This window comes from Ambystoma mexicanum, chromosome 5p (genome assembly GCF_040938575.1).
Source record: "Ambystoma mexicanum isolate Mex_15411 chromosome 5p, UKY_AmexF1_1, whole genome shotgun sequence".
Classification (NCBI taxonomy): domain Eukaryota; kingdom Metazoa; phylum Chordata; class Amphibia; order Caudata; family Ambystomatidae; genus Ambystoma; species Ambystoma mexicanum.
The window spans coordinates 1,053,853,213-1,053,879,952 of NC_090930.1; the positions used below are offsets into that span (position 1 = coordinate 1,053,853,213).

A 26,740-nucleotide genomic window follows, 5' to 3' on the forward strand; every position below is an offset into this window, starting at 1 on the left:
TTAAGCGCCATGGGTGTCGAACAGTAACTAAAAGACCTGCTTTCGGACGGCCAATGGGGCCCTTAGTGGCTGGAATCTGCATGGTACTGCATCTATCAAATTCACAAGGCTCAATCATCCATGTCTCTTGTAGAGCAATGAGACTAAATAAGGGCATGTAGTTAGAAGGCCATCTTCTGCAGACAAGTGGACGAATCCCCTAGTGTTCCAAGAGCACAACATATTATGGTCATCGAGACACCGTAGAGAAGTGGGCCTTAAAGACCTCAGGCAGCCACTACCCATAACCATCTCCACTTTCATCATCCTCTCCACTGGTATTTCTAGCACCCCTTTCACCATATCTACTATGACAGGTGCTCCCTCTGTTGTGTCTTCTTCACGTGCTCATTAGCACGGGACATCTCACTAGACGCTTTTGGAATTGTTTTAGACACCCTTGCTTTGGGTGTAAGCATTTTTACAATACTACAAATAGAGCCACTTCGATATGATATGATAGGTTATTTATAAAGTGCTTAATACTCAGAGGTTTCTAAGCGTGGACAGGGATTGAACCTGTGTTGTTGCATGTTGTATTGCTTCCAAGGCGAGCACGTTGCCCCTCAGCTATCCTCCCGAGACACAGCTCATGTTCATACTTCATGATGTTTTGAAGACACTTAAGAGGCTGTGTCTCCTAATTGGTCAACCATTGGAACATCATGTGCGCTAATAACCCTGAGGGCTGCTACAGTGTGTAAAATACACAACATGTGCAAATCAATGGCGGCTCGTAATCAGATGATGGAATCGGGCGTATTTGTAGGGCATTAATTGCTGTATTATGATCTATATTCATATTATGAGCTGTTACCCTTTCATTGGTGATAACAATCTTATCACGACAAGTCATAGCCTGTCTATGCAACTCAGTTTGAGATGCGGTGCTCACACTTTTATCGACGCCGCCCACATTTCTTATGGTATTGATACTTGGAATGATAGGCAAAACACTTTCAGCTACAAAAAGTCACTGAATGTCTTCCACTGCACGGTCACCATTTTTGACCTGGGCATTTTTCTGTTTACACTTCTTTCTATTTTGGGGCTGCGTTTCATGCCTCTCAGCCGTACATTTACCACTTTTCACTGTATCAGCTTTAACTAAGTAACTTCTTATATCATTCACTTGGAGGGACATGTAGCCTGGCTAATTGGGAGAACCGCAGCATCAGGCACGTTTATCATACCCACAATATCCTCACCGACAACACATACATTTTTACTCAGTCTAGATGTGTTACCATACATCAACGCCTGCGATGTGACCATCCTTTTTCTAGTTTTTGTGCCTCTACGAGGCACCACAGTAATAGCAATACTGTCATTAAGTTTGTGTGTTATCAGGTCACCACCTGTATTGTCAGCTGTTTGTGCATAATTGCACTACATAGAGGTATTGGTTGCTTGCTCTCTTAGGGTTTACCTACCTCGATTTATACTTTTATGTAAAAGTATAGACTGAATATCGAGTTTAATGTACAGTCTCTCACATTTATCAACCAGGGTAGACAATAGGCTTTCAAATACCCTAGACATCGCTGTTGAAGTCATACTTAGATTACTCGTGTCACTTGCATTAGATAGGTGTATATTGTTGAGATTTTGGTGAAAATCACCAGTTTCAGCAGACATCACACATTCACCTATTAGTTTTGTTTCAACTTGTGTAGATACTATCCTCTGACGTGTATGACGAGACAACTCGCCCAACTCATTATCAAACATATCCTGTGAAGCCGGGCTAATCCCCTCGGCACAGTACAGCGGTGTAGATGTAGGATTCGGTGTTAAACCCCACTGATCAATACACAGATCAGAAGTAAGACCCTCAGTATTCATATTACTCCCATTGTTCTCCTCCTTTATGCACACAGAGTTATCTGTCACTAGTTCACAGGATGTAGTAGTGCATCATTGGGCAGGTTGACAAGCCCAGCACACTCACAAAGCTCATTCTCAACATTATGCGTAACACTTTCTAGAGATACTATTGTCTCATTAGAGGACATAGGGACTATAGTCGTGTTCATGCTTGGTAATGGTTCGTGTCGTATATGAGCGACTTGCTGTTCTATAACACAGGTTGAATCAGTCACAATTTGGGCACCTGCTTTGAACTAATAGCTGGGCTGATAACTCGGGTTAATAGTTTGGAGCCTACACAACTAAGAGATAGATTCAAATCAGATTCAATCTCACTGATTGCCACTTTTTCATCAATTGTGCAGTCACAGCACGTTTAGAAAAGTATGTTGTCAGCTTTTTGGTTTTACAGGCGCCATCAGGTTTCTCAATAATCTTAGGAACTCATGTTCTGTGATGCCGCAGCAAGTGACTACGGTCCAAGGGCTGTTTATGGGGTACAAGGGCAAGAGCAAGGGCAGTAGACAGTACAGAGACGGCAGAGGTAGCTGAAGACACATCCACTGCCACCTGCACAGGCCGTTCTTCCGAAATTTCGACCACAGTTCTGCTCTTACCAATGTTTTTTTCTGATTCCCACATCTACACTTTTCTCCAATCATACTGTCGACATAATTACTGCTTAATAAATGCAGCATTGTACTCCCAAGGTAGAAAACCAAGAAAATGAATAATGGTCACAAGATTATAAATCACACATCTCTGTTATGATTTACAAGTGGGCAATATTCCAAATATTGATTGCTATCTTAGGTTAGCAGACACTTACAAATTCAATTACTAACATTCACTTACATGCACTGCTTGCTGAATCGTACAGTGTTAGTGTTACGTAAGTAGTATGCCTGAATTTATAAACCCGACCAACTGACTGGGCCTCATTACGAGCATGGCGGTAGCCGTGCCTGTATGGCAGGCACGGCTACCGCCATGCTCGCTACCGGCCCCGCCACCCGTGATTGGGCAATAACCGGCCCATTACGAGATGAATGGACTGGCAATTGCCCATTCACGGGTGGCGATATTGCCGGGCTCCCAATCCCCATTCTGCCCAATAAGCAGTTCTGCTCGCGGGTGCCGCATAGCATAGTAAAACCTGGCGTGCTGTCAGGAACCCGCGAGCAGAACTCGTAATGCAGTGGGACGGTACCTTACCGGCACCGTTCATACCGTTCCTGCCACTATTATAATGAGGTCCACTGTGTCTTAGCCACCCCATCCACCACCCAGCGACCCAGAGAACAGCACTTGATTGAGCACTCACATGATGCGCATGCGCAGATGCGCATGCCCAGTGTTAAAATTCTGTTTCTGGGTCTGGGAAGTGTGGCTTGTGAGGCACACCCGATATGAGTCCAGAGGCAAATCCACTATTTTCAAGGCAAATCCAACAGTGAGGGAGCCCAACGAGACAGCAAACAGAACTCAATTGAGCACTCACTTGATGCGTGCGCCCGCTGTTAAAATAATGTTTCCGGGTCTGGGAGGCATGACTTGTGATGCATACTCGATATGAGTCCAGGGGAAAATCCACTATTTTCGAGGTGGAATTTAATGGTGAGGGAGTCCAACGAGACAGAGGACAGCACTCGATTGAGCACTCACGTGATCAAATGAATGAAAAATGTTAACGTTTATTTAAAAAAAAACACTAATGTATGACAGGCTCAATGCACCCAAGTGGATGCTGGGAGTACATACCACAGTGACCGGCCTTTATAGCGCCCATCATTGAGAAATGTTTTTTTTTTTAAACTATCCCTGGTTGAGGCATAGGAATGAAGGTGGGACAGCAGCGGTACATTCCTGCTCTATGGCTAAATCTCTGAGGAATGTGATTCTGAGTTTATGAAATGGCTGCTGCTCCACAGACCCCCTGTTGATGCTGAGTTCTCGTCTGGTCTGCAGTCCCCCAACAGAACATCATAAAGAGGGCCACCAGCAGTGTGTTCCACTAGCTTTGGGGTCATTCTTTGCAGCTTACTGAGTGTGGCCCCACCTTTGCTCTTGCATTGGGGCCCCCCTCACATTATCTGCAGTGGCCTCTACTGTGCAGGTGGAGCAGAGCACTCCAGAGAGTGGCAGGGATCACTCCAGCACCGGGTCCAACTAAAGTGGCAAGCCGGCATGTTCTTCATGAACCTTGGAACCCCAGGTCTCTTGCAGCAGCCGTGGGGGACCCTGGCATTGGTCCATCTGATTTCTCTGTTTAGAGGTTCATCCAGGGGGTGTGTGGGGATGGGGTGAAGGAAACATCACCAGAATTAAGTGGCATTTGCCAAGGTAAAGAAACCCTAGAAGCCATGCATTTCACTTCTATAGCTGGAATTGCCATCTAAGTACCGGGTGCAGTGCTGTGTCTGAATATTGGCCTCATCTACATGTCCCCTGCATCCCTGAACCCGGTCATCCTGAGAAGTGTTAAGCAAGCAGGGCAAAGCTCATGGTCGTGCTGAAGGGATCCTCCTTTCGGAGATGTGAGAGGGGGCAAGGTCTGCAAACCCCATTTCAGTGTCCCACAGTTGCAGTAGCACCTTCAGAGTGCCATACACCCACTGAGGGCTGAGTGATTGCATAGACCAATGCAAATCTGCATATTCTCCTCTCCTCTCCTCTGCCACTGCTTGACATCATGGTAAGACCAAACAAAAAGTGGACCCTGATGTGTTATGACTGCTGCTCTGGACGTGCTCTGAGATGGAGGTGGAAGATCATTTGAGATAACACTCGACAGTCCCATCAGCCCTCCACAGCTGAACTGAGATGATCCCTTTCTATTGTGTTGCCATTGGGACATTCCTTGGTTCAAGTCATTTTGCAAGTCCACTCGCTAGCTCGTCATTTCCCACTGCATGGGCAGTCCCAGCACTTCCACTTGAATGCTACTACAGTGTTGCTTACAGCAGTGCTTTTTTCTCATCTCATCGGCTGTGACCCTCTTATCATTGTATCATGATCTTGGACCCTGGTTGTGGACGTAATTTCTCTGTAGACACTGACACCTTTTACATTGACCCAGTCTTCATTGTTGACACACCAGGCCTAGACAATGAAGCACCGCCTCGCATCGCCTCATTCACAATCCAAACTTCAGCATTTCAGATCTGTACTTTTGGATAAAGATTGCAGGCATCCACTAAGGCACCGACTCGCCCAACTGCACACGATGAGCCTTTCAAAACCCAGTGACCACATATTGGACACAATTAAAAACTGCCCCATTCCATCTGGAAGCTCGAAACATTAACCCATAAAGACTCAGCTGGATGATCCCAGCAAAGGTGTGTGGCCAAGGGAGTAATGCTGAGAATCACTTACGCTCCAATATTTGCTGGTGAGTTATCCATACAGATATAGCAGCTTTTCATTTAGAGAGTTATGGTGTGAACTCCACTTGAAAGTTTTCCATGACTAAGGCCCCAACCTTTCTTTTCCAGGACATAAACCACAGGTTTATTTTTGCCTTTCAGAAATGCAAATGCCTCAATCCCAGGAGTGCATCATTTCCATAACAGAGAACGGATTAAGCATGCATTAAGAGGTGAGGGGATGGTGAGGTTGGGGGAGCAATGAGTGGTCTCTTTCAATGTCCAGACCAAATGTGATTAAAAGGAGATCTACGATGAGACCAGTGAATGCTTTTCTACAGACAAAACGAACCTCCAACAGGTAGGGGTCCCCTTTCAAACTGATCTTGCTCGGTTTTGCTGGGTTAAGGTCAACAACACCAATTTCACTACTCTGGCTCCTGCTGTATTGTTCGCCGGAATCCAGGTCAGTGACCCCACATCAACAGGGGACTCAGGTCCATTGACAGGTCCTGATTGTTACCACCCGAAAACACAAAGAAGGAGGGGAAAGAGGAGGCATTTCTGGGTATCCAATGACAGGAGGGAGTGCAGTACTGACTTTAATCCAACTTGAGTAAGGTTGTAATTGATTTGTCTAATGACTTGTTTACTTGGTAGCTTGCCTCTGGGGGATCAGTAGTTAGACTGGACCCTCTCTAGTTGCAGGGTGGGCAGGTTATGCCAGGGACACCTGTCTTGTGTTTAGGTGCTTTCCAACGCTATTGTTTATACTTACACATTTTTCATGGCACTTTGTTCCACTGAATCATGGAAACAGAGAAAACATTATGAGTGGAATTGGGAAGAGCGAGGAACGGTTCCTTCACCGTAAGTTTTGCATATGTCAGATGATACATTTTCAGGGTGGAATGAGCCACAATCTGTGATCGTTCACAGGGGACCATCTCTCCACTTTTGTCTCGGCTCTTGCACAATAGGATCAAAGAGTGAAGTCTAAATAACACATCCTGGAGTAATCTCTTTAATAGCAACTTCAGTGACATTGAGTGGATTGGGTAATGGCCTCCCTTAGGTATATCTCTACAAACGTGTAGGGGCTAAACTCACAGGGGCCTAACATTTCTTTCCTCCGGGAGACTCATTTGCTGAGGGCAGATAAACACAGATTACGATCTAACTTATTCCTGCATTTATTTTATGCCAGCCAAAGTGACTAAAAATGAATGTTGGGCCTAAGGTTGTTGGTGGGTTACGGAAAGGAAAAGATATATCCAATATATGGTCCAAATGAGGTGTACAATACATTTTGTGCTGATTAAATCCCCAAAATCTCAATATTCCAGGAGGGTGACCTAATCATAGGGGAAGATTTTAATTTAATTCTTAACTAGAACATTGACTGATCATATCTCAAAACTACAGCCAAGGTTCTGGAGGCCCCCTTGCTATTGCAGTCAATCAGTGATTTAAACGTAATAAATATATGACACCAACACCATCCGCTCTCTAGAGATTTTATCTTCTTTTCCTGCCAAAGTCAATAAATGATTACCAAATCCGGTTGGGTGATATTGTATGTATATTTGTTCTATTTAAAGCGTTTAGGCATAAGCGCTATATAAATAACACATCATTAGATCCTAGGGGTCATCAACTGGGGGACCCCGGGTTGAGATGATCAGTACTTCCCACATCCACTGAATTTCAAGGGTTTTGTTGCATTAAATCTGATCACCTTAACTGTCTCTTAGCTAAAGGTTTTTCAGTGAATATTTATATATTTATATAAATTCAGTGGAAAAAACTTTAGCACCGTTAAGGTGAAACAATCTGATGCAAAGAAACCCTTGAAATTCATCATTTGTTTGAATTACATCACAAATGATTTCACTGATGATATCACATATGACATCAGTTATGGCATCATGACTTACATCACTGGTAAAGCAGATCACATGGGTGGAATCAGGTGCAAGGTATGTCCTCGACCTGATAACAGCCATGGAAGGTGGCATGTGCACAAAAATAGGCTCGCCCTGCTGTACATTCATACCTGTCCATGATGAAGACAATGGGACCCTCACAGAGAATTTAACAAGGATAACAGATCTCCACACCAAAATGGTAGAGGAGGTGGACGAAGTAGCGCATGACGAAGACTGGCTCTCTTATTGGGTTATTAAACTCCAGTCAGGCGCATCAGCACTGGCGTGTTGTGTTCTAGCCAGTCTGAACTAGTATTTAAACCCGCTGACCGATAGCTAAATCTTGAATGCTGGTAATTATCAGTACTAGACAGTATTTTATATTGATTTCAGATAGCCTGAATGTCTAGATTCGATTTTATTGATTTTATTGAAATTTTGTTCTTTTTCATATCTTGCAGCTAAATTGTTGAATAGTGATTGTAGGCTCCTACTTTGCCGCTCTGTACTGTTTTTACCCTTAATTTTAACTGCCCGTGTCCATAAGCACATTCTGCTTCTTTGCACTACTATGTGCGTGTTGGAAATACATTTCCCGTCTTCTTTGTAGTTCCTGCTCGTTATTAAACTCTGGTCAGGTGCGTCAGCGCTGGCGCATTAGGGTCTAGCCAGTCTGAGCTAGTCCGAACTTTCTGTACTCGGCTCTACACTCTGCGGGTTGGATCTCAGATCTTGCATAAACATTAATTGATAAGTCATACTTCCTTTGTTATTGTTCTTATGGAGAAGTACCCCCTGAGGGTGACACTCTTCGTGGCTCGGAAAGCTGCAAGACAATCTATTGTTCACAAATACTCACATTTAGAAATCAAGGAACTGGTACAGATAAGGACCACGGAAATACCTGATATCCTGATAGCTAAGCCATATCACTTACCTGAAGGGGGATCGAATATGCAAGTAGATGCATCTTTGAATAGGGTGAACAAATCCCCCACAGAGACTGATCCTAAAATCACTGACCAACCCCCATTAAACACAGTTATGCCACGATCTACCACCTTCAGCTCCAAGGTTTCTCGGAGACTAACAATTGTACTATAGTAAATACTCCTACGGAAGAACGAGACGGACCAAATAGAGAGCAACTTTTAGTAAATGGACATACACTCAAAATAGCCTTATTGAATATCCGCTCGCTAGGGAAATCGGCCATTGATATCCATGATTACATACTGGAAAAACAGCTGGACATCATGGCTATGACAGAAACTTGGCTTAAAGACTCAAGTGGTCCCGTCATTGATCTGGCTACCTCCAATGGTTTTACACTTTCCGGTCAAAACAGGGATCAGGGAAGGGGAGGGGGAGTTGCTCTTATAGTTAAGGAGGAACTGTGCCTCTTTAGATCCCCTGTGACTTGCGAAGGCTGCAAAATGTTACATTTTGAAATCAACTCTTCCCCCATACATTGCACTCATATTATTGTGGTATACCGTCCACCTAATGAAATGCCATATTTTAATGACGAATTAGCAGGTATCTTGGTAAGCCTTAACAAACCTAATTCCTCAACTCTGTTGATGGGGTATATTAATAGGTGGAGAGGCAATGATGCTGACAAAGAAGCTCTTTCTCTTGAACCAAACTTAAAAAACATTGAAATAACAGTTCATAACCATGAACCCACTCATGTAAAGGGCAATATCTTAGATTGGGTATCGTCCTGAAATCTACAGGTAAGATTCATTACTACGTATTCCTGTGTCTGGTCAGACCACTCTTTTATTAACTTCCAGATTACTCTACTAAGGATAGGCTTTGCAATGTAACCCACTTAAGAGTATTACGAGCAGGAATCAAAAAACGTAAAACAAGAGGATCTTATCAAATGTCTATGGAATGTTATGGAAAATACTACAGATTCCAACCCACCAGATATTCTGGCAACAAAATATGATTATGATGTGCAGGAAATGCTTAATAAAATAGCACCATTTAGGACAAAGTTGGTCAGGGACTGGCAGAGTCATTGTAACTGGTTTTCCTCACACCTTGTTAAACTTAAGCAAGAAAAGAGGAAGGCTGAACGTAACTGGACTAAAAATTAGACAGAGGATAATAGATAAATCTGGAAGAATATAGAGAAACAGTATAGAGAAGGGATCCTTGAAGCAAAAAAAAAATATATATATTTTAACGGTGAAATAAAAATTCTACTAACAAGGCAATTTAAAGAGTCTGGAACAAGCACATTTAAAATCTGATCCTCCACTCCCCATTACTGAGGACTGTATAAGCATACAATAAGCTTTCGCTAAAAAAGTCACTGATACATATACAAGGATTGGCTCAGAATCTGCCCTTACTGCGCCACCTGAGAGAGATACGGTAACACCAACCGTAAGCCACCCATACTTTAGTTTTGCGCCCATCCCAGTGCACAACATGGAGGAAATGTTGAAGAAGATGCACCCTACGTCTTGGGGACACCATTGCTGCTAAAATGATATTGAACAATATCTGCGCTTTTGCACCCTTCTTAACAAAGTTTACCAATGCCAATTTCCTCCATAAACCTATTCCAGACAGCATCAAGAAGGTTGCAGTCACACCACTATTAAAAAAAGCAGGTTTGGACTCCAAGGACGCTAATAATTTTAGACCCATTACCAACGTCCCATTCCTCCTAAACATTGTAGACAAAGTTGCTACCTTACAACTGCAGGAATATCTGGATAAGGCAGATGGTCTGCATCCCAGACAGTCCAAATTTAGGCCCAATCCGGTACAGAAAGTGCGCTACTTGATCTCCAGACCCAGATGCTTGACATTGTTGATAGGAGTGGCACAGGGCTACTGATACTGCTTGATTTATCAGCATAATTCAATCTCCTTGATCCTAGGAAGCTACTGGCCACTCGATCCTTTGCAGGGCAATGCTCGGCATCTACTGTGAATTGGTTTGAGTCATTCCTCACTGATAGGCTGTCTAGAGCCTGTTGGGGACAGGCTTTGTCACCTCAAAAAACATCCACTTGTGGTGTGCCCCATGGCGCATGTATCTCTCAAGCACTTTTGAATATCTATATGCGTCCCTTGTGCAACATTCTAGATGAAGAAGAGGCCCGATTCATGAATTACACTGCCGATACTCAGCTGTTGATTGAGCTAAGCGGTAACTAGGCCCAGGACAAAAGGAACATTCAGAAGATGTATAAGGTAGTCAAACACTGGATGACAGCCACCTGACTTTGTCTGAATAGTGCTTAGACTGCGATCTTTATGTTTGGATCCCCCCAAAGGTGATTCAAAGGGGATTGTTTTCTGAATTTTTCTATTGATGGTAATTGCAATAATACACAGGACAAAGTGTGGTATTGGATGGTTCACTAGGTGAAGATGCACAGGTGGACAGTATCATCAAAAATCACAATACCACCTCAGACTACTTAGGCTGGTAAAACCCTATGTCACAAGTAAAAACTGTAAAATGTTAGCGCAGGCCACTATTATGCCCATGCTAGATTACAGTAATGTGCTCCTCGGGGGACGAGGGGGCAGTAAGAATTGCATAAACAAACTACAAACCCTCCAAAATGACGCTGTGCGTATTATTAAAAACATTCCTAAGAGGAACCATGTTCCCTCTGCCAGAAAGCAACTTAACTGGCTGCCAGTTGAATCTAGGATCCTTTTTAAGATCATCACCTTGGCCTACAAATGCCCTGTGTATCTCAAGGAAAGTCTCTCCCTGCACAAGGAAGAACAACCAGGTCCAACGATACCCTATGGCTAATATGCCCTAGAGTTAAGAGAACATGAAGGAAGGGATGCTCCTTCCCTATCCAGGCTACACATACCTGGAATAGGCTACCATTTGACCTCTGCAGAGAAAGGAGCCTTGTCATTTTTCAAAAACGCCTCAAGACCATCCTATTTAACTGATCGCCCTCCTTTCTGATGAAGACCCTTTAGATGAACTGTCTGTCCTGTTGTCAGTTGTTTGATGTGCACCCTGATGCCTACGGGTTACGGCATGTTATAAGCAATAAATAATAACAAATAATAACCTTTTATCCTGGACAATGTTCCCTCTAATTATTTTTCCCTAAGCGCGGAAATGATTAGCCTTTGTGCGCACATTATTTTCCATGTGCGCAACTGAATAATGATGTAAGCCACTTTGTGAGCATGCATAGTCAGTGAGATAACATCTACGAAGATTTTGAAAGGAAATTTCCCGTTCCCAACCACCGCAATTCTTTACAAATCAGTGTAAAAGGAGCATTTTACAGCTCTTTTTCCAAACATATAGGCTAAAAAATCAAATATTTTATATGGGATTATAAGGAGAGCTCATCAACCAGTCCAAAACTTCAAGATATTCCATAGTACCTACCAAAAGTACTCCTGCGCAGAGAGAAAAACGTGTGTGCACAAAAAAGCTTTGCATGCTCAGGATAAACAATAGGTTTAGTTGTGGCTATTCGTTTGTCAACACTGCTCAGAGACAATGCAGAAAATGATTAATGCCCTTGGGAAAAAAAACTCATGTTTATTACAAAAAACAAGTATTGATAATCACTGATGTGGTTGTCAAAAAATTCAGACATGCAATTTTTGTAAATTGAATAATTGCAACTGAAAGGAATGTGTTGGAAAATATGTCAAAAGGAGTTCATGTGCCACTGTAATGGAGTAATTCAAGGGCCAGGAGAAAATGCCTCTCATTTATGAAAGGATGATAATTGCATCAGAATAACTGCACCACATAATATGATGATCAGAATTCCTGGACCTCTGCTTACTATCCACATTCTGTTGTTCTGTGAGTTGTGAAATTTACTCAAAACCAGCCTTACAGCTAGGAGGCATATACTATTTCACTAAAAACAGGGCAATGTACCCAACAACAACTGGAAATCATGAACATATAGGAATCTACAACCTGGTTCTACCCACAAAGTTCCACTGATCTCTTTCTGAATCAGTGGCTAGCAGAGCAGTGTCATTGGTAGGAACTCGAGTAATATTACTGCCCGATCTCAAAAGGAATTTTAAGGGGAAAGAACATATTTTAATGAGCATGAAATATCCCTACTGGCAAAGCCAATTACTTTTTTACTCCCTGAAAAATCTTTTGATTCCAAGTCTGGAGTAAAATCGTATTGGAGCCCTGATTGTAACCCTGACATAGAAAGTGAAATTACAGGGCATATAATACAGCCTATAGTTTTGCCCACCCTTGATCACCACAGCCTAGAAAAAAATCAACAAGTTTTCTTCTGGCACCCATTGAAGAAAATCACATATATTTACCCTTTAAGTCAACAGCACCAATGCTCAGTTACCTTCTTCTTTAACTAGGCACCCCTCTTCTGAAATTCACTGTTATCAGTTGAACAAGATGCATGGGGATGCTATAAGCAATAAATGCAAACCCATGTATATATAAAAAAAGCCTCAGCAGCAGAACATAGAAAGAAATAGAAGGTGCAGTTTCCTATGCTGTTATTATAGTTTCCTATCCTTTAGCAAACAAACATTTCCTTCACTGTACTGTACTCCCAAACATCTGATTTGTTTTTTGAAAGTTGCTGATTTGTTCGTCAACCCGAAGGAGTGTTCTACTGTTCCCTTCCACCCGTTTGCCTCCCGGGTTCCTGTGCTAGCCTCCAATATTAGTTGACATGGCTCTGTAAAAAATGAGGGATTGCAGAAGTAAAACTCTAACTGGGATATTTGCATACCCACAATACTGTGCATGCAAATACAATTTAAAGCCTCATGACGATATTATGTGTAGTTTAAGAAAATGTAATAAATCTGCATGTGCACAATCACTATGAAGTGCATACACGATTGTTTGCAACATACCCCACCTTTCAATTGTTGAGTAGGTTTTCGACAAGTGCTCAGTGAAACCGCTTTTGTATAGAAGCGAGTTAACATGCAATTTGTTAAGGTCTATCCCCCATGGAACTCTGAAAGTTTTGAAAGGTTGCAGATTGTGTGAAAAGCATTCTAGTTATCTGAATATTGTTGCCCTGGTTTTATAGATGAATAATACCAGGGAGAGTCCAGACCAATTAAACCTTACAGGCCAAGAAAATTATATTGCAATGTTGCTCTCCACTCATAGGGTAATGTTAGCAATGCTAAAGTAGGATACGCTGAGCACGACATTTGTCTACTCAAAATCCTTAGAGGGCAAATTAATATTTTATTTTTATAATGCGGTAACTTGCAAGGGGGGCTCTGCAAAGTGCTTGTGTGACATATGCGCAAAGAATAGGAAGCATGGGATGAGGTTAAATATCCTAGTAGCCTGCTTACCTACAGTCAGTACCCGATATTTGAGCTGACACTCGGGCTACATAATGTGAGTAATGCTTTTACTAAGGCACCATGAGTAACAGAAATTCTTGTGCTTGAACGTCATTCATATTATAACCTAAACCAAGACTTGTACCTAAGTCTGCTAACCTTTTGCTGAGCTAAGGTAGGCAGAGTCAAGGTTGTCTGGTAATATCTGAATGTGGCCTGGGGCGGACTTCGAGTTATACGTGTGGTAGAGTCAAGAATAGGATCCTAGGTGGGGAGGCAAAATAATTTGGTTAATGTGTGCAGGCAAATCTTAGTTATATCTTCTGTTTATGGAGCAACTTTTTCATATTCATTTTTAATCTTGTGTGTGTGTATTCTATTTTTAAAGTTTTTAGGTTTTTAAGGTCAAGCTTGCATAGTAGGGCAATGTCAATAGGTTACACCAGAATATCAAGAATAGTTAGTATAATTTAGCTTCATTTTGAGAGAAGGCAAATATTAGGTACCTGCTCTGGCTTCTGCCTTATTAAATCTTATTTGAATAGGTGGGAATTTTCTGTGTGCGCTACTAAAATTCTTCTGAGCGGCACCCAGAAGGAAGCTGGGCAAGTGCACATGCGCACAGCTTAGAGGGAACATTGCTCCTGGATCCCCTCATGGCTGGCTAATTGTCAGATTTTGCAAGCAAAGAGCCAGGACTCACCTGAGGAGACTTGGAGGAGGTCTTCTTCTTAGATGGTTACTTAGTCTTTTTCTTAGCTATTCTCTTCTCTTAGTTATTAGCTTCCTCTGACGCCACCCAGTCTGTTCAGAAGACCAGGCAGGCTGCCACCGGGGACACTGCCCTTATAACAGGAAAAAAAACTCAAACAGGGGAAAAACCTGCAGATGATGTAGTGGAGAGCTGCTGGCAACGTAGATGGTTAAAGTCGAATAGAGGCAGCAGGTGGCGTGGAAAACAGCACACAACGTGGATGGCAGCTGGCAGTTTGTACGTTGTAGATTGAAGAACCTTCTTGATGGTTTGGAAGCAGCAGGTAACGTGAATGACCGCGTGCTGATGAATGTTGCGGGCGGCGAGAAGCGAACCACAACGAAGATGGCAGGGGTAGGAATGAGGCAGAGGGAAGCAGAGTAGCCGCAAGGGAAAAGGAAGGGGGAGGCAGAGTGGAAGGATGCAGAACAAGGAGGAAACAAGACAGGATCCAGGAAGAACGAAAAAAGACAACAAGCGCTGAGCAAGGAAGCACGAGCGAACCAGGCTAGGAAACCAAGCATTGAGACGCAAGGCTGCTAAGCCGATGGGCGCATTTAACATGGGAACCAGAGGGGACAGGAACCGCTAGACTGCGGCGCAATCCAGAATGGCCGCGCAAAGCGTGGCATGACAGTATGCCTCCTACGAATGGCCGGTCCCCCAGGCTTACCCAGGTGAATGCGGTGAGAACGCCGGATCAGTCAAAGAGCGTTCACATTAGAGACTGGCTCCCAGGAGCTCTCGCTTGGGGGATAGCCCTTCAAGTCGACAAGGTACTGAAGACGACCCCGTCTGTACCTGGAGTCACAAATCTTCAAAACTTCAAATTCAGTTTGGTCATTGGCAATAACCGGTGTAGGACGTATGTCAGCTCTTGTAGATGGATAGTAAGGTTTGAGGAGTGATGTCTGGATCACAGGGTGCATCCTTTTCCAGGATACAGGTATGCAAAGCCGATAGGCCACGGGGTTCACCACCTTGGCCACGTGAAAGAGGCCATAGTACCGAGGAGACAGTTTATTAGGTCTTAAGTGCCTGGGAAGATACTTGGAAGATAGCCAGACCTTCTCTCCAACGCTGTACAAAGGGGAAGGGCGGCGCTTTAGATCGGTGTACTTCTTTGTATTTGCTCTGGCTGCTTGCAGGGTCTCTTTCACAGTCCTATGTACGTCAATAAGGTCATTGATCCAGGTATCAGCTGATGGTACTGGGCAAGTACCAGGACTGTCCGAAGGCAGGACCGAGGGATGAAATCCATTGTTACAAAAAAAAGGACTTTCTTTCATATGGGAGTGATCGGAATTGTTATATGCAAACTCTGCTATTGCGAGTAGGGTGGCCCAGTCATCCTATCCTGAGAGGAGAAACAACGCAAATATTGTTCAAGGGTTTGGTTTACCCTTTGGGTGATACTATTGCTCTGTGGGTGATAACCAGAGGACAAGGCCCATTCAATACCAAGTAATCAACACAACTGGGTCCAAAACGGGACGTATATTGAGTTCCTCTGTCTGAGATGATGTTGGATGGAAGACCATGAAGGCGGAATATTTCAGACAGGAATTTGTGTGCCATTTCATTGGCAGAAGGCAGTTTACAGAGTGGGGAGAAATGCGCCATGTGTGAGAACAGGTCTATAGTTACCATTATGGTAGTGTATCCTCGTGAAGGGGGTAATTCCACAATAAAGTTGTAGCAATGACTTGCCAAGGACGTGAAGGCAGAGTTGGCTGATACAGTAGAGTAAACGGCTGTTTGTTGTATTTGTTATGAGCACAAACAGAGCACGCCCGCGCATAAGCCTGGACATCGCCATGCATTCTGGGCCACCAGAAGTGTCTTTTGAGGTTCTGCAGGGTGGCCTTAACTCTTCAATGCCTTGAAAATGTGGAATCAACAGAGATGCCGGATTTTGTCTATTAGCTCCCGGCGGGGTATGTATAAGATCGAACCCCGAAAGAGTTTGCCATCTTTGTCCACCAAACCCCAAGGGTTATGGATGGATAGAGAGTTCCACAGTTCACGGGCTTGGGTCTCTAGTTGTACCTTGTGCAGGAGATAATCAGCATGGGCTACAAACACGGATTCCAGGAACATTTTTGGTGACATGACTGGCCGATCTGAAATGTAATCCGGACGCCTAGGTAGGGCGTCAGGGAGGATGTTGGAGGATCCCTGCAGATAGGAGATCCGAAACTGGTATTGGACGAAGAAATAGGGCCACCTAGCTTCCCTACAATTCCTGCATTCCAGGGAATGTAGAACTTGTAGGTTCTGGTTGTCCGTCCGAACCAGCATGGTCGCACCCAAGAGGAGATGGTTCTATGTCATTTCATGGCGGGATGTTTTTTCGCAGGTTTTTTTACATGGGGTTTTTCAATGGAAAAACACACCTAATTTTTTCTTGTGTATATATTATTGTAACCCCCCGTAACAAATTAAATGCGTTGTTTTCATTAAAAAAAATTGCGGTAAAAAACCCTAAAAAAAAATCCCGCGATGAAAGGACGCTGTACCGAGGAGATGAAGCCATTCCATGAAGGCCTGATGGATAGCCAACAGTTCTTTCTCCAAAACTGAATAATTCATTTCACTGCTTGAGAGTGTCCTGGAAAGGAAGGCAATGGGATGTTCAAGGGCATCTTCCTGTAGCTGTTTAAAGACCACTCCAATGGCATACTCTGAGGCATCGGTCTTGACCAGGAAGTGTTTGGACACGTCAGGCTGACAAACCACCAGTCCTTCCGTGAATCTTTTCTTCAGTATCTTAAAGGCAGAGACCTGGGGGTATGACCAGACAAAAGGCGTATCCTTTCTGAGGAGGGAGGTAATAGGCTGGACTAATGATGAAAAAGTAGGAATAAACTTCCTATAAAAATTGGCTAAGCCAAAAAAGGATTGTACTTGTTTCACCATAGAGGGAGATGGCCAGTATAGGATGGCAGATGGTTGTAGGTGAAAGGATCTAAAACAAAAGGATTGAATGCCTTTTTTTCGACACCAAAAGTGCTGGAAAAAAAAAGTTTCCAATGCTTTTTTTTTCCCCAAACCCCTGTTTTCCTTTTTAAAAAAAACTGTTTTATGCATACTAAACTAAAAAATAAATAAATAAATACATATAAAAGCATTCAATTTTTTTTTCTCGGTCCTTTTGGTTTCAAACAAAAGGGCATTCGATCCTTTGTTTTCGATCCTTTGACTGGACACCATGGCAGATATCTCATTAGGATCCATGGCGATCCCTTGAGGACTCAGTACAAACACAAGATATTTTACCGTGGTGACATGCAACTGGCACTTTCCCGGTTTTGCCAGCAGGCTGTTCTCCCAAAGTCATTGTAAGACCTGTTTAACATGATCTTGATGAAAGGTAGGGTACTTGGAAAAAACCAGGATATCATCCAGATATACTATAACGAAGAGAGACAGCATATCCGAGAAAACTCGATCCATGAATCGTTGGAAGATTGCAGGAGCATTAGTCAGTCCAAACAGGTATTCATAATGGACAAAGGGGGTTTGGAAAGCAGTCTTCCATTCATCGCTCGAACGGATGCAGAGGTGCATTTTGTAGTTTGACTTCTTAGAGACATCAGAGATGTGAGGAGAGAAGGAGAAGGTGGAGTTGAAGATGACCTCAAGGTTCTTAGCCTCACAGGTAGGAGCAAGAAGAGGGCCCAGAGTTGGAGGCAGCTGAGAGAGAGGAATGGAGGGAGTTCCTGTACCAATGAGGAGTATCTCAATCTTACCGTCATTAAGGCAGAGATAATTGGCAGCACATCAGTCCTAAATTGCGGTCAGACAGTCTGGAATGAGAGAAGGAGAAGAGGCGGCCGAGGGAAGCCTCACAGAGAGCTGGGTGTCATCCACATAACACTGAAAGTTGGAGCAGAGAGCAGCGATGCAGTGGGCAAGAGGTGCCAGGTATTGATTGAACAGCCAGGGAGGAAGGTTAGGCTCCTGGGGAACACCGCAGGTAGAGAGAGATAGAAGAGAGAAAAGACCCAAGTTGGACCTGAGAGGGTTGATAAGTGAGAAAGGAGGTCAGCCAGGAGGTCAGGCTAGGGCCTGGTTGACCATGTCAAAAGCAGAAGAAAGATCGAGGAGAATGAGGACAGATGGAAGGTTAGGATCTAAGTTAGAGAGCAGGTCTTCACGGATGTTCAGGAGAGCAGTTTCTGTGCTTCTGGCTGCTCTGAGGCCAGGTGATCGTGGGGAAACCAACAGATTCAGTGTGCAGATTAAGTTGGGAGATGCCCATCTTTTCCAGGAAGGAAAGGAGTGATGGAGATCGGGTAATAGTTAGCCGGAGAGGAAGGATCGGCAGAGGGCTTCTTTAGGAGGGGCTACACAGGGGAGCGCTTAAAGTTAGAGGGGAAGGTTCCAGTGGGAAAAGAGTGATTGCAGAAATCGACTAAGGCTGGAGCAATAGTGTGGATGTGGTCCTTGATGGTTCTGGGTGAACAGCGAAGAACCTGTTTTGACGAGACTTTCATAGATTGGACTTGTCTAGAAACATCGCCTGAGGTGGACAAGTGAAAGGAAGAGAAGGGAGGAGGAGAGGCGCCCCAGGTAGGTCAGGAGTGGAGTAGGAGGAAGAGGAAGATTGGGTGGACAGGATGTCCTGAGTTTTAGTGATGAAATGAGAAGCTAAGGCCGTACATAGACCCTGGGAGGGAACAGGAGAGGTAGAAACTGCAGTAGGATTGGCCAGATCCTTGCAGATTTTGAAGAGTTCGGCCGAGTTGTTAGATGCAGCAGAGACGCAGGTTTGGATGTGGGCTCTCTTCTTTGTGAGGACAGAGAGTCTGTATTGCTTTTGGAGCAGGCAGCAGGCCATTTTGTCAGCGGGTGCACCTGATGCCCTCCACTTCCTCTCAGCCACCCTGCACTTGCATTTGAGGGTGACAAGGTCAGAGTTGTACCAAGAGTTGCACTTGGATTTGGGCTAGCAGTGGATCCTCATGACAGGGGCGCTTACATCAAGAGTGTTAGAGATACAAAGATGATTGTTAGATAGGGCTATGCGAGGCTGTGAGTCAGCCAAAGGCGCAGAAAGAGGAGAAAAAGTAGCGGTGAAAGCCTCAACTGACACGCGCTTCATGAGTCGGATGACTGAGAAGATAGGTGGCAGTGCTGGAGTCAGCTTGGCCTGAGGGGTAGAGAGAGAGATGTGGGAGGAAAGAGAGAAAGTGATCACTACAGGAGAGAGGAGTGGTGAGAGCGTAGGATAGTGGGAGGTTTGAGGCGATCCGAACATCCAGGGTGTGCCCTGCCGAGTGATTCGGGCAAGAGGGAAGAATAAAGAGAGAGATAGTCACAGAGGTTGCTAAAGAGTCCTGCAGAAGGCAAGGTAGCATCCAGGTGGATGTTAAGGTCTCAGAGGAGGAGAAGTTGAGAGGTAGAGGTGAGGAGGGGGGAGGAGAGGTCCGCCCACTCAGAGAGGAAGGAGGTGACCTGACCGGACGGCCTGTAGATAGTGGCCAAAGTGAGAGAAAGGCCAGGAGAGATAGAGAGCCTGCAGACAGGCATTCAAAGGAGTATTAGTCCTGCATCAGAATAATTGAAGCAGGGAACCACTCCGGGAAGATCAAGACTACACCGCCACTGGGACGGTTTGTTATGGGTGCAGCCATCTTGTAGGATCTTGTAGCCATCAGGAAGGAGAGTGTCAAAGCTCGTGGCAGAGCTGGCCATGAACCACGTCTCTGTCAGACCGAGTACATCCAGATCGAGTTATTACAGGAGACGGCAGATGTTAGAGGAGTGTTTGACAGCATAGGGAGAGTTAAGAGTAGCAATGTGGAGCAGGTTGCCCCCTTTGAAGGACTTCCGTTAAGGTGTACAGGTCAGAGGTATGGAAGAGGAGGAAGGAGGAGAAGGCAGTAACCAAGCAGGAGGAGGTGGGTGCCAGCGGGATGGCGGAGGAAGGAGGAAACAGGGTGGCCAGAGAAGCAGCAGAGGCAGCCGTAGAGATGGCAGAGGATGGAGGCGGCAGAGCAGGCATCAAACTGGCCAAAGAAGCAGCAGAGGCAGCCATAGAGGTGGCTGGGGATCGAGGCAGCAAAGGAGCCAGAGAGGGGAAAGAAGGGACAGCAGGAGAAGAAAGGAAAATGATAGGGCGTGGAAAGCATCTGTCAAAAAGAAGGAGGTTGGCATGAGGGTCTTGAACCAAGATGGTGCCATTTAGGTAGACAATAATGATGGTCTTGGAGGAGTGGAAGGGGACCAGAAGAGCCTCCCACCAGGTGCCACCATTAACGGGTGAAGAGGAAAAAGGAGAGAGAATTGAGACTATATGGGGGGGGGTCCATAGGCCTGGACAGGGAACGACAAATAGGATGTCAGTAAGGGTCTTTCTGGAGGAAGCACTGGTGTAGGTAACAGCGATAGGGAGGCCTGGGGTGGCAACCAGGATGTCCCTTTTGAACTTCTTCCTGACACACTCAGTGAGAAGGATAGGTTAGTCGATAAAGAAGCAGTTAGAGAAGATAGGTGAGCCAGAGATCACCATAGAGGGTGCAGAGAGGAAGAGTGGGGGTAGAAGGGAGGCTGGAAGGGGGTAGCACTGGGAAGCAGGGAGGTGGGGAGGAAACACTACGGTGGCGGGAAAGGGAAGGGGGGAAAACAGAGGACAGAACAACGACAGAAAACCAGATGCAATACGTAGACAAAAGTCAATCACCAACGAAACCTACAACAAGAACAGAACAATCCCTTGGGGAACCTAGAAGAAAAGAATGAACACAGCAGGGATGCAGGCAATGCAATGTAAGCAAACAACCATGGAGAACAAAACCTCAAGAACAGTACAAATAGGTCAGGGGAAGGGAGCAAGCAAAGGGGGGAGGGTGAGAGCCCATGGGGAATGCGGGGAGTTCAGCGGTTAGGAGAAGGAGGGGTGCGCGTAGTCGACTAGAGAGGGAGCACACACTGCGTAGAGTTGCATGCGCCTACGATGCAAGGTAGTGCACGCAGCCAAGGATGTGAGGAAATGAATGCAGCCTAGAATAGCGAGGGAGCGCACGCGGCCTAGGATGCAAAGAAGCGCACACAGCCCAAGATGCAATGTAGCGCGGACAGCCTAATATGCGAGGGAGCACACACGGCCTAGGATGCGAAGAAGCGCACAAAGCATAAGATGCAAGGTAGCGGACGTGGCCTCAGATGAAAGGGAGCATACGCGGCCCAGGATGTGAAGAAGTGCATGCATCCTAAGATGCGAGGTAAAGCACGCGGCCTAAGATATGAGGTAGTGCATCCCATGCAAGGTAGCGGTATCCCTTGCCTACACAAAAATCAAAACTATTGGCTTTGCCACTGCCTGTTTCTTTGGCCAGAATTAGCATGAACATAATTTGGAAAAAGCTTATGTGTACATAGTACCCGCTAGAGTGTTTTGTGTTGCTCCAGAGAACCGACTGTAAATGCTTTGACTTGTTACTCATGTTGTTCTGAAATTTGTGTTTCAAAATGCACAGTTGCAACATGCTGAACACCCCTCCTCTCTAAAATGAAACAAGCCAACACTGTTGTAGACTGTAGTGATATTGTCGGGATAGGATGTGAGATGCCAAAACGAAGGCTGGTTAGGGCTTGCTCCCTTCTTTGACCACACATTGGAGGAATCAGATTGAACAAAAACAGGGCCATTTCCACAGTTCATGGACCCTCTTCCCAGGACTGGCCACACCTACTACTGCCATGCTGGATACTTCCTAGCAAAGTAACATAACATATCTTCGATTCAGGAGGCTTAAGAGGTATTTCCACACTTCCTGGTTCTTCCTGTTTCTGTAGTCCCATGCAAGTTAAGAGGCCTGTCCATGGTATGTAGTGCTCACAAGCAGGGGGGATTTAGCCATCATTCAGAAAATGCTTCCGCAGGCCCCTTCTTAGCCAATACAATGAATCACGAGGACATGGTGACAATCCAAACACTGCGTCCCACCCTTTTTTTGCATAGAAACCAGTATGATGGGTGAGGATGTCAATGGCCCTTGGGCAGCTTCAGGGCTGAAAAAAGGGGAAGGTACTACATCCAAAGGAGGGGCTGAGCTAGCAATGTGACACTGTGTTTCATTTTTTGAGCACTTACAATTTAGCCAAGGACAGCAGCAAACAAGTTAGTGTTTGTGGAAAATGGTGGCAATCAGAGGTGAGATGGCACATTACCATCTGTCGAAATAAATGGAAACACAGACTATTTCCCAAAAGTAAACTAATGCTAAAGAACTGAAAACTGTAGTGCTTCTTTTAATTGTGTGGCTGATGACTCATATTAGTTATGATTTCTGCCTCTTATTCGCTACCGTGACAAGGGTGCATGGGATGCAGGTAATCACCTATGCACCTGAGAGATAACACTTGACACATTGGGCCTTTGAGTATATTCCTCCCAAAGACTGGGTTGTTACCAGTGCCAAGTGAAAACAAAAGATGCAGACTGCACGAGTTTAAGATGGAACTTTATTTCTAAAGTTCAAAGAGACCAGAATCTGTCAAAAGTATAATCCTGTTGCCCGGAGAACACAGACTATGGGCATCATTATATGTTTGGCTGTCTGGAAATAAGGGTGCCGGTAGCAATGTACTGGGACCCTTTCCGGACCGCCAAACTACAAGTCTGCCGGCAGGGGCACGGTACTCCCAGCAGACGTGACCTGCTGGGAAATCAAGCCCCTATTGGCAGTGCTTTCACTGAAGCACCGCCACCGCTAGCAACGGTGCGGGTGCTTCAGTAGCCTCATTCCTGCCCCGCCGGAATGGGGATTTACCTTTCTCCCACATCTCATGAAATCCTGGTGGCACCGGGATATCGGGCGGCGGAAACATTGTTACGGGGGGTTGGCGGTAGTCCACCACGTACCGGCGGGTTCTACCACTGAGATTACCATCACCCTGTAAAGATCTGGTCAAATTTACAAGTCATCTTCAAACAGTTTCATAGTATTTACAAGGCAGCTTAAAGCATCCATCAACTTATAACAAAACATGTGTGTGGTCTAATGCAAGCAGGAGAAAAACAGGCTTCTGTCATTTCACTCACCTCCATCAATGTCTGAACAACTTAGAAGGTCTGTTTACTACTGTCATGAGAATGCAGCAAGAGATGTTATTCTCAGGACATGTCTGGACTTCTATATTTTCCCATTGGTAATAGCCACGTTAAAAAACAAAATGTAGGTTTACTCAGTGACCAATGACTTTGTATATTTATTGAGTCTCTTTACCCAGCTTACCGTGTGGCAGTGAGTTAATTTATAGACGGTTTGATGAGAGCTGATATCAGTTAAAGGCATGGTCTAGTAAAAAATGTTATTTAAAAACTAGATAGGCAACATAAAAAAAAAAATACTAGCATTCTCTTTTTTAAAACTTCCTATGTAAAATTTTGAGCTATTCAAGCTCAAAATTTGCAAAAGCAAGCACATGGGTGCATCCATTTTGTGAAATGGATGCCCTCCTGTGCTGGCTTTTGCTTTTGCGGCATTAATGAAGGAAAAGCCAGCCAGCTGTAGTAAACAAAAGCTACCGCTGGGTGGCTTTCCCATCATTAGTGCTGTACGCGGAGGACGGGGACCGGAGACCAGAGCAGGAAAGCTGCAGCTGAATCTCGGTAAGTGCTATTTATTTTATTTTAAAAATAAGCACTAGCTGTGTTTTTTTTCTAAGTTTTCCGGGCTGGAGGAGCCCGGAAAACTTAGAAATAAAACCGCATCTTTAAAAACGTTTGTAGTTATGTTTGCGGTTGCTTTTGAAGCGACCGCAAACATAAATACAACGTTACTGTGTTTGAAAACGCTGCAGTTTTTCTTTCCAAGTTTCTCAGGCTCCTCCGGCTCGGCGGAGCCTGAGAAACTCGGAAAGAAAAACCGCAGCGTTTTCCAACACAACCGCATTGTGTTTCTGCCTGCTGTGGCTATCACTTTGGGTCTCCGGTGCTCCCGGAGACCCAAAGTGAAAGCCACAGCAGGCAGAAACACAACGCGGTTGTGTTTACATGCCGCGTAGTGTTTCTGCCTACAGCTGATTTCCCATTTGGGGCTCTCGGAGAGCCCCAAATGGGAAATGCTAAATGCTGCATTGTTTCTGCCTGAATCTGCTTTCCCATTTGGGGCTCTCGGGCTTCCCATGGGGAGCAGAGAGCCCCAAATGGGAAAGCAGATTCAGGCAGAAACAACGCGCTTGTTTTCCGCAATGCTGCGTTGTTTCTGCCTGAATCTGCTTTCTCATTTGGGGCTCTCGGGCTCCCCAACACAACGCGGTTGTGTTGGAAAACGCTGCGGTTTTTCTTTCCGAGTTTTCGCCCGTGAGAATTATTTAATAAGGTTCAAGGATACCATAATGGAGAATGTGAGCATGTTCTGTTTGGAGTAATAAGTACATGGATGGTCAATATCACTCCCCCCATGGGACTCGCACATACATGACGCCAAATGGCTAGCTCTGCTAATTTTAGGCAGATCCAGGTGTGTTTGTTAACACCTACCTCTAGAAATCAATATGATATATCACACATTGGGCTTAGTTAGTGATGAGTTGATTTAGCAACTCACGAATACTTATATTTAACCAGTACGCGCATCAACAGACCGTGTTTACATGCGTAGGCATGACGATTTTTACATCACACGTTGACAGTGTAAACACAATGACGTCACCACGCTCGTACGTGATAACATCACTACATAAACAGCATCCATTTTTGAGTGTTACTCGTGAGGAGCCTCGCGAATAGCAGCACCTAATCCTGGAACGTCCATTCGTAGAGTAAGGTAAGACAGATGCATCGAGCATAAATACTATGTCTATATATGTCAACAGATAGACACCATGTGAATATTAGCTATTTTATCAACCGGCCCGTTTAACATGGGATGTGACTGTGCTAGACAACATAGACCCACTGCTTCCATAGAAGCAGTTGTTTACAATCAATGCCCATCAGTTTCATAGACCATTTTCTAACTATTATCCATGGTTTAATTTTGACCATCTATTACAACACATGTACATGTATTTTACAGGTACATCTTGGAAAATCATCCAACCAAATTACTCCTCCCCCACGGGAATACCTTGGCGGTCCAACAGTGACACTAACCAACTTACTGTGTGGCACCACAGATGAAGATACGGCAGGTACATTTTGATGCACATGTTGCATGATAAGAACTTTTTTAACTAGAATTCAGGACTCATTCTCCGATTTTAATTTAGTTTTTCTCTACCGTTTTTCTATTATTTCTACAGGTTGCATACCAACCATTCTCTAAATACACTATTTGGTTATTTTTGGAAAAGACCCCAATCATTATCAAGATAGGAGATTTGACATTGAACATCCAGGTGATTACTATTATAGATATGGTCAACAAAAAGAACATGATAGAGACCGATTAAGATGAAAACTGAATGTTATACTGAATATTGAATTATATATTATAGGTGAAGAACAAAAGGAGAAATAGAAAGAGGGCAAACAACTCTTGAAGAAGGGGACAAAACTAACCCCGAAACGCGTCGAGTAATATATGTTAACGCTCTCTATGATTAATAGAAAATGTGTTAAACATACTGTGTGCACACGAAGAATATTGCGCCTAAATTGAGTGTGACAGATAAATGTGCATTTCCACGCTTAATAAGTAAAGTTGAAATCGCATCAGTATAGATGATAAACATCTAATGAATCAATATGCAAATGTGTAGCTTGTATTTGATAGCAACATTAAATTGATGGTTATTTTTTAACATAATCATTGTCTTAAATTGTTTTTCACAAACATTTTTTAAAAACAAATTGTTACAATTGTTAAATTATTTATTGTTTTCACAATTGATTGGGTGTGCAGGGGACGGGAGAGTTCCACAAGAGTGTGGACATCTGTTGGTTTTACATAGGTTAACACAACCCAGTGTCAAGGTTGTTTTTCTCCCCGGCACCCCATTAATTTATCACCAACGTCTTCAAATAACTTAACTAAGAGGTGTGCGCTGGGCCATAGGTATATTGTACACCCCACACCCTACCCTAGAAAGAAGGACCGAGTACACCAGACCCCCGTGATGCCCTAAACTCACATGCACCATTGAGGGCTTCAAATGTAAAGAAGGCAAAAGAAAGTAAGAGGCAGATTTCTCAGAGCTCTGAGGATTTCTGATTTCTGGAAATGCAGTTTCAGAAGAATTATATTTGTGGTCAACAGTGTTTTGCATGCTATTCAAGTGATTTAGGCCTTTCTTACAGTGTTTCTTCCAGTTTAGGGGCAGTCAGTATAGCATTATTTTGATAATTTCTTGTTTGTAGATCTAGTCAGTAGGATATGGAAGTTGAACATTTTGGAGAAGTTTGTGCATTTGATAGGGGAGTTGTGGGTCCCGCTTGTACCAAGGGGAACAGAAGGAACAGCAAAGAGGTTGACTTTCTCCTGGTTCTATAGCTG

The 26,740-nt window shown here is 44.3% G+C and overlaps 1 long non-coding RNA gene across 1 annotated transcript in view; it reads left to right on the plus strand.

The window, feature by feature from the left end:
* Window positions 1-25,647, plus strand: part of LOC138481417 (uncharacterized) — a 272,771-nt gene extending 247,124 nt beyond the window's left edge. The window contains exons 2-3 of the long non-coding RNA XR_011274240.1: window positions 25,322-25,436; window positions 25,548-25,647. This is a non-coding gene — a long non-coding RNA (uncharacterized lncRNA). The remainder of the gene's footprint in view (window positions 1-25,321; window positions 25,437-25,547) is intronic.
* The last annotated feature ends 1,093 nt before the right edge of the window (window positions 25,648-26,740 follow it).